Consider the following 6,844-nt stretch of genomic DNA (forward strand, 5'->3'; position numbering starts at 1 on the left):
GCTGCGGGGGAGGGAGGGCCCCGCGCCGGGGATGGCCGGTGCCCGCTGCGCCGGGGGAGAGACGTGCCCCTTCCCCCGGGAGCCGCCCCGACTGTCACGGTCCGGCAAGCGGGCTCGGCGCGGCACAACGTAACGCGGGACCTCTCTCCTGCGCCCGCAGGGCAGAGCCCGGGCTGCGGAGCGAACAAAAGCCCTCGTCCTCCCCCCCCCGGAGTCACCCCCCGGGAGTGGGGACGGGGGAGCCGTGCTGGCCTGAGGCCGCTTGGATACCTTTGATCAGACCAACTGGAAAAGGGCAAGACTTGTCCTGCTACTTGGTCTACCGAAAGGTGTGGCTTTGGAACCCGGAGTGCAGGTTTGTGGCACGGGCGCAGAGAGGGGCACCTTTGGCTTGCGCACAGGAAAAACAAACACACTCCAGGCACCATTAAACAAGGTGCCCACAGGTGCGGAGGAGGACTAGCAAAAGTTTCCACGTCCCCTAAACTGTGAACTTGGACTGGAGCAGCCAGCACACTCTGTTTCCCAGTAGGGAAGGGTAACTTAAATGAGATTTTTGGCTGAAAAACAAACCATTTGGGTTGAAAGGGGAAACGAGCTGAGACAGAGAAAACCTCAGCGGTGTCTCTGAACTGTGACAATACCGGAAGACAAAATTGGAATTAAGGGTCATGCTGAGAGATTACTCATCAGATTGCTGCCTCTAGGGAATTTAATGGCAAATTTTCTACTTTGTCGTGGATGTTTGGTTTCTTCTTCATGCTGATAGTTTTACGTATCCTCTTAATCATCATTACACTTTTGTTAACTGCAGTCTTATGTCTAGGGATTAAACAGTGGCTTAATTTGTTTTTCTCATTCTACCTCTTTTTCTTCTTATCAGAGCTCTTAAACTTAATTGTGTGAAACAGCGCCTTTTCTCTAAAAGTAAGATTTAAACTGGATTTCTAACATACCCATTTGATTGCAAGACATGCAGGTCACAAAACACGGATTTTATTGGGTACTAAGCTAAACGAATCCCAGTGCCATTAAGAAAACTTTAAGTGGCAAACTTGCTGACTCAAGAAAGGGAACTGGCTGTAGTTCAGTTTGGAATGATTCAAAGTGGGCAACTGTACCTCTTGCAAGATAAAGTAAAGAAATGGAAGGGAAGCATTTCAATAATAATAATAATTTTTTACAGAGAAGAGTTAATAAGTGATCTCTTTCTCTAAGTTTGTTGAAAATAAACCTCTCTTTGTGACCGAGTTATGATTCCTGTGCTTGTAATTCACGGTAGACATAAGTTTCTCCTAGTTAGTACAATAATAAAACAAGTTATGAGAGAAATTAAATAAATGACATAATTCAACTAGACTCACAAATACTTGAGGCTTATACTTCATCTTTTACATCTGAGTTGCATATTAATCTAGACTGAATGATTTGAAAGACAAGTTACAAATGTCACCAATATTGCTGACCAATATGAAGTGAAACTGGGATCTCAGCACAGATCCCATGGAGCAAGTATGCATATCCCCCGACATGATCACCACTGCCGGCACTCTGAAGGAGCCAAAAACTGAAGAGACCATAAGGAATTCAACTTCTTTAACCCACCTGGAATTAAAGATAAGGAAAACTGTCAAGTGAAATGGGGAAAGCTTTCTGTTCCACTGTCCATACTATACCTATTCCCTGGTATATAAAACAGATGATATAAAGCAGTGAAATCCTACATTGAGCTAGGGCACAGTAATTAAACCAACAAGTTTCTCCTGCTGTATCAAATGCATACTGCAAAAGCAACATAATTGGGGCATCTAATTTCTCCTTGTTTGGAACTCATAGGAAGAAAAACTTCTCATTTATTTTTAATATGATGCACAAGACAGAATAGTAAGTGCGAAAGATCTGTATGCTACATCCAAGGCTGCCTGTGCAGCTTTGCCAAAGCAACAGCTTGAGGTTTGAAACTGTTCTCGCCTTTTCCGAACCGGCAAACAAAAGCTGGGCAGCGGGCAAACGTGCGACTGCGCTGCGCTTCGGCACTGCATTCCTCATTCTCCCTGAAGTGCATTGCCAGGGTCAGGATCACAGGAACGCTCTCTGCTTTGCAAGGCTCAACATATGCACTGAGCAGAGCAGAGCATGCTTACCATTGACACTCTGAACCCTCCTACGAAAGCACAGCCCTCTCACTGGCAAGGGAAACAGCATGTGTGGATTCCCCCCTTATGAGAAAGTACTTTGCTTACATATCCGGGGAGGGAGGGAAAGCAAGATTTATCTGTTTCCTAGCATCCATTAAATTTGGGATGGAAGTAGGACTGATCTACATGTGGTCTTGTCTAGAGAACGTGTGTCTGCATAAGAAGCAGTGTCTCTTTAATAAGCAGCACTATCACCACAATGCTGACAGAGACAAGGGTAAGGCATTTTTAACTGTTGCGTCATGACAATCAACCCCATCAGTAGTAAAAATGACTATGCCATTAACTGCAGTGATCTCGTGATGGCTAGTACCAGTGGAGCTGAACCAATAGTAGTGACAAGTTATTGCAAAATATTTGCTAGTATAAAAACGGGCTATAAAAATAGGAGATCCCTCCCTGGAAGAGCAGGGTAGGTCATCTCTCCATTTCCAAACAGACGGGCATCAAAACTGGTAGGTTCAAAGGGGGAAGAAAAAAAAAAAAGAAGAAGAAGAAGGAGGAGGAAATATTGGTTTCTCAACTTGCTCTGATTTTTGGCAGACTTGTGGAACTTCATTTCAAGAAAAAAAGAAAAAGAAAAGAAAAGACCAAAATAGAATGTTTCAACTAATTTATAGGTTCTGCAAAAATGCAATACTCCAACCTCTTAAAAATACCCTGAAATTTAAGGTCTCGAGAGGGTGCAGTTTGAAAACAAACATTTTGAATGTTCCTTCCTCTTACAGTTAAATATTCCCTTGCACTGTTGTGAAGCCAAACACTAAAGCTACTTGGACAGGCCAATTAACATGAAACTCAACGACTAGCATAGCCCAAGCTGAGCAAAGGGCAGGAAGTCAACTAGCTGCATAAGCAACATTTTACGTCGTTATGTTTTCAGTTTTAATAATTTAAGGTACTAGCGTCTATAACAGGACGGCCTATTTAAAATTTGAGTTGCGGACTGGCAATGTCCCTTCGAAGGGTTACTTTGTTCCAAATAATCTCTAACAAATTATTCCAATTTGGAGCAAATGCAAATTACAAAAATATCTTTTTCTTCAACCTGGCTGGAGTGGAGGCAAGACAGCTTTCATTCTAAAATTCCAAATTAAAAGGAGAGGACTATGAAGTTCAGATAATGAGGTACCTTGAACAAACCCAGCCTCTGCAGGATTCGCATGTACTATGCAAACACAGTTAATAACCAGCACAAAGAAGTCCTTCTTAATTGTGCAATACTAAGGTTAAGCCATTAGCCTTTGCAACTATTTAACTGAGAACTTCAGTGGTTACAAATTGCTGGGTGCGACTATTGCAAGTCAGAGAGGATGTTGCAGCTTTAAGACTTGTTGATATACAATGAGATTCCCCTATGAACAGCTGGAGCCTGAAACCTGAAGTGTGCAAAATACTAATACAAATTTTCCTCTAATTCAAACTGACTCCTGAACTTTAGGCAGAGGAAGCTGGAGGCTGCATTAGTTCCCATTTCCAAAGGAATACAACAATGCAGAACCCATACCAGCTACCTAGCTAAGAGGTAATAATAAGTGCTGGAATCCTTAAGGTCTTTTCTGCCTCATTTTCTGGAGTATCTTCAAGCTGATTTTGGAGTCAGTGAAGCCTAGGATTAGATGTCAGTTAAATATCAAGCAGAAATCTATTTTCAGAGGTCCTTAAGTGTTGGATTTTAAGTTTTAGACAAATGTGCTACATCCTCCTTCTGAAAGAAAAAAAAATCTTGACTGAAGCCTTGCACATGTAGTATCTCTCTCTCCATCTAAACCAGAGACTTTCCCTTCTTGGTTTTTATTCCTTTCACTACTACCATTCCTTTTAGAGGATCTCAGAGCACTGTGAAAACATGCATCTCAAATACTCCGCCTCTCCCTCCTTCCCTAGTTCATGTTTGTACTTCTGAACATCTCTCTCACATTAGTTGTATAAAGACACCCTAACCTCATGCCCTTTATTCTTTCAAAACTTGTTCTCCTCTCTGATCTTTAAACATATATAATACATGTTTAGGTTTAGATTTCTGCCATATCACAGTAACAGCACAAACTATATCCATTATGCCCCAAACAAGTGAATGAGATGACATGTGTTGTTTTGAGCTAGTTCTTTTAAAAGAGTCGATATTTATTCCGAAAAAGTACTGTGCTTAAAAGCTTCGGCATTATTTTGTCTTTAACAATGCCCAAATCTTTCCAAGTTCGATGCCGTTACTTAGTGTCTAAAGACCTGAATCTATTAGCCAAGACTTTAGTTTTTATAAACTCCAATGAAAATATTCACATTTAAAATATGTTCCTCCTGAAATGTGACAAAATGTGTCTGAAAGCTGGAAAAAAAAAAGTTAGAGCCTTAAGTCAACAAAATGAAGCAATTTGAAAGAAAAAGATACCATCTAGAAAGCATCTTACTTTAAATCAAGATGATCTTTAATAGATGACAACAGAAGAGTGCATCTGTTGTTTCAGCAGCTAGTATCTTCCACTGTCTCACAGACCTCATCTTATATTTATAACAAGGCTACAAACCTTCAAAACAGGAAATTAGCTGGCAATCCAATAATGGATAGTTGCTCATCTTAATGACCAGGTATTGCATGTAAAAATAATTACAGCTATAAACAGAATTACATATCAAGCATCAAAAGAACATTCTAAGTCAGTCCTTTTTGTGGATCAGTTAAAAAGATTAAACACCTAAATAATGTGAATATATATATATAGGAATAGGAAAGAAAGGGTACTTGCATGGGATTCAGTCTCTATGACCAAATCATTTATAATCTTACATTTTAAAATTTAAGATACTACCTTTGTTATGTAACTTCAGTCAATATGTTTTGTATGACAAGCACAGTTCACTTGGGACTATACAGACAATTCAAGAGAGGCATAATACCAATTATGAATAATTAATATGCAGTTACTTTGGGTTGTATGTTCCAGTCAATATATTTACATGTTAAGCAACTTAAGCATTTTTTTTTCTTTTTTAACTACATGTGGACGAAATCTCTGGTAGAGCTTTAAAGGGGAGCTAAAAATAGCAGAAAGAGAGCATTTAATCAAACTGTGCTAGGGGTGTGAACTCAAGAACAAGCATTTTGCTCAGGCCTGAAAGTAAGTTTACTTATTCAACTAAGACACAAAGTTAACAACTGTTACCATAAAAATCAACTCAAGATGAAATGTAGGCATACCAACTTAAAGACAGAAAGCTGAAAAAGGAGTACAGCTACTCCTCGCTTAACATCGTAGTTACGTTCTTCAAAAATGCAACTTTAAGTGAAACCACGTTAAGCAAATCCAATTATGTCGCAGTAGTTACATACTAGCAGGCGGTGGCCAAACAAGTTTATAACTAGACATTGCATTTAAATGAATATGTTTTTTAATAGACCAGCAACATAATAATAAAACAACATTAACCGCGACGACATTAAGAAACGAGTACCTGTAATAGGTTTCTTAGATCACAAGAAACTTCAGCTCTACCAAGTGAAAAAATACATTGTCTTAGAGAAATTATGGATTTTTAGGGAACAATGAGGAGATGTCTGATAGCTAGATATCAGCAGAACTTTTGGAGAGCGTTCAAAGAATGGAAGTAACATCAAACTTCAGTTGTATCTAACCTCATAGGAGAGGGTGACAATCTTGGCCCTTACATCTGAAAGCTTGAGAGAACTGGTTCATCCTGGCAATGAATGGCTCACTCTACGTAGGGTCTAGATGAAGATGAGAACATGTTTTTCGCTCAACTGTAGATGGACTTTCAGTTCCCTGAAGCAATTTTCTACAAACTTAAAGTGACACAGGAAGAAAACACATTCACAACCACAGCAAACATTTGAAATCAGTGCTAATGGACAACTGGTATTGTATATTCATATTTAAGTTTCAAGTCAAATGGACATTAGCCATAATATGAGCAGTGTTGCCAACTCTCATGATTTTTGACATTGTTCTTAAACTTCGGGAATGTGAAAAACTTAGTGTGTGTGCACGCGCGCGTGTGTGTGCGTGTGTGTGTGTGCACGTGCGTGTGTGTGTAACATGAATACTAAAGAGCTAAGTTTTTCACATTCCCAAAGGGTAGACTTTAAGAACAATGTCAACAATCATAAAAGTTGGCAATAGTGTATTAGTATAAAATAAATACTTTTATTTAGATTTTGCAAGTACAAGCTTTTTCTGTCTCTGACTGGTATAAGTAGTGTCACTTTAATTCATATTAACAGGAATACAAAAATCTAAGATTTAAGAGAAACTGGCACTATGAAAAAGAAAATGAAAGAGAGAAAAACTTTTACAGAACAGTTTAAAAATGGAACAGAAAGGATAACAGCAACAAGCAATTTTAAATCTACAAGAATGAGACCACAACCAAAAAACTAGAACCACCATATTTGGAATGCAACTGTCTGTGGTCTGGCAATCGAGCTTCTTTTCCCCCAGCTTGAGTGCACAATGTTTATATATTTAACAGGAGATGGCAGGCATCATGAGTAATGTGAACTTAAACTATTTATCTCCTCTATTTCACTTACTGAAGTACCATTTTATTTATAGGCATTTCTCCAGTGTTCGTCACCATAGTATCTTTCTACAGATGCCCAGCATATTAAAGATACTTTATAATTTAAA

Source organism: Crocodylus porosus, unplaced genomic scaffold (genome assembly GCF_001723895.1).
Source record: "Crocodylus porosus isolate Cpor-Errol unplaced genomic scaffold, CroPor_comp1, whole genome shotgun sequence".
NCBI lineage: Eukaryota > Metazoa > Chordata > Crocodylia > Crocodylidae > Crocodylus > Crocodylus porosus.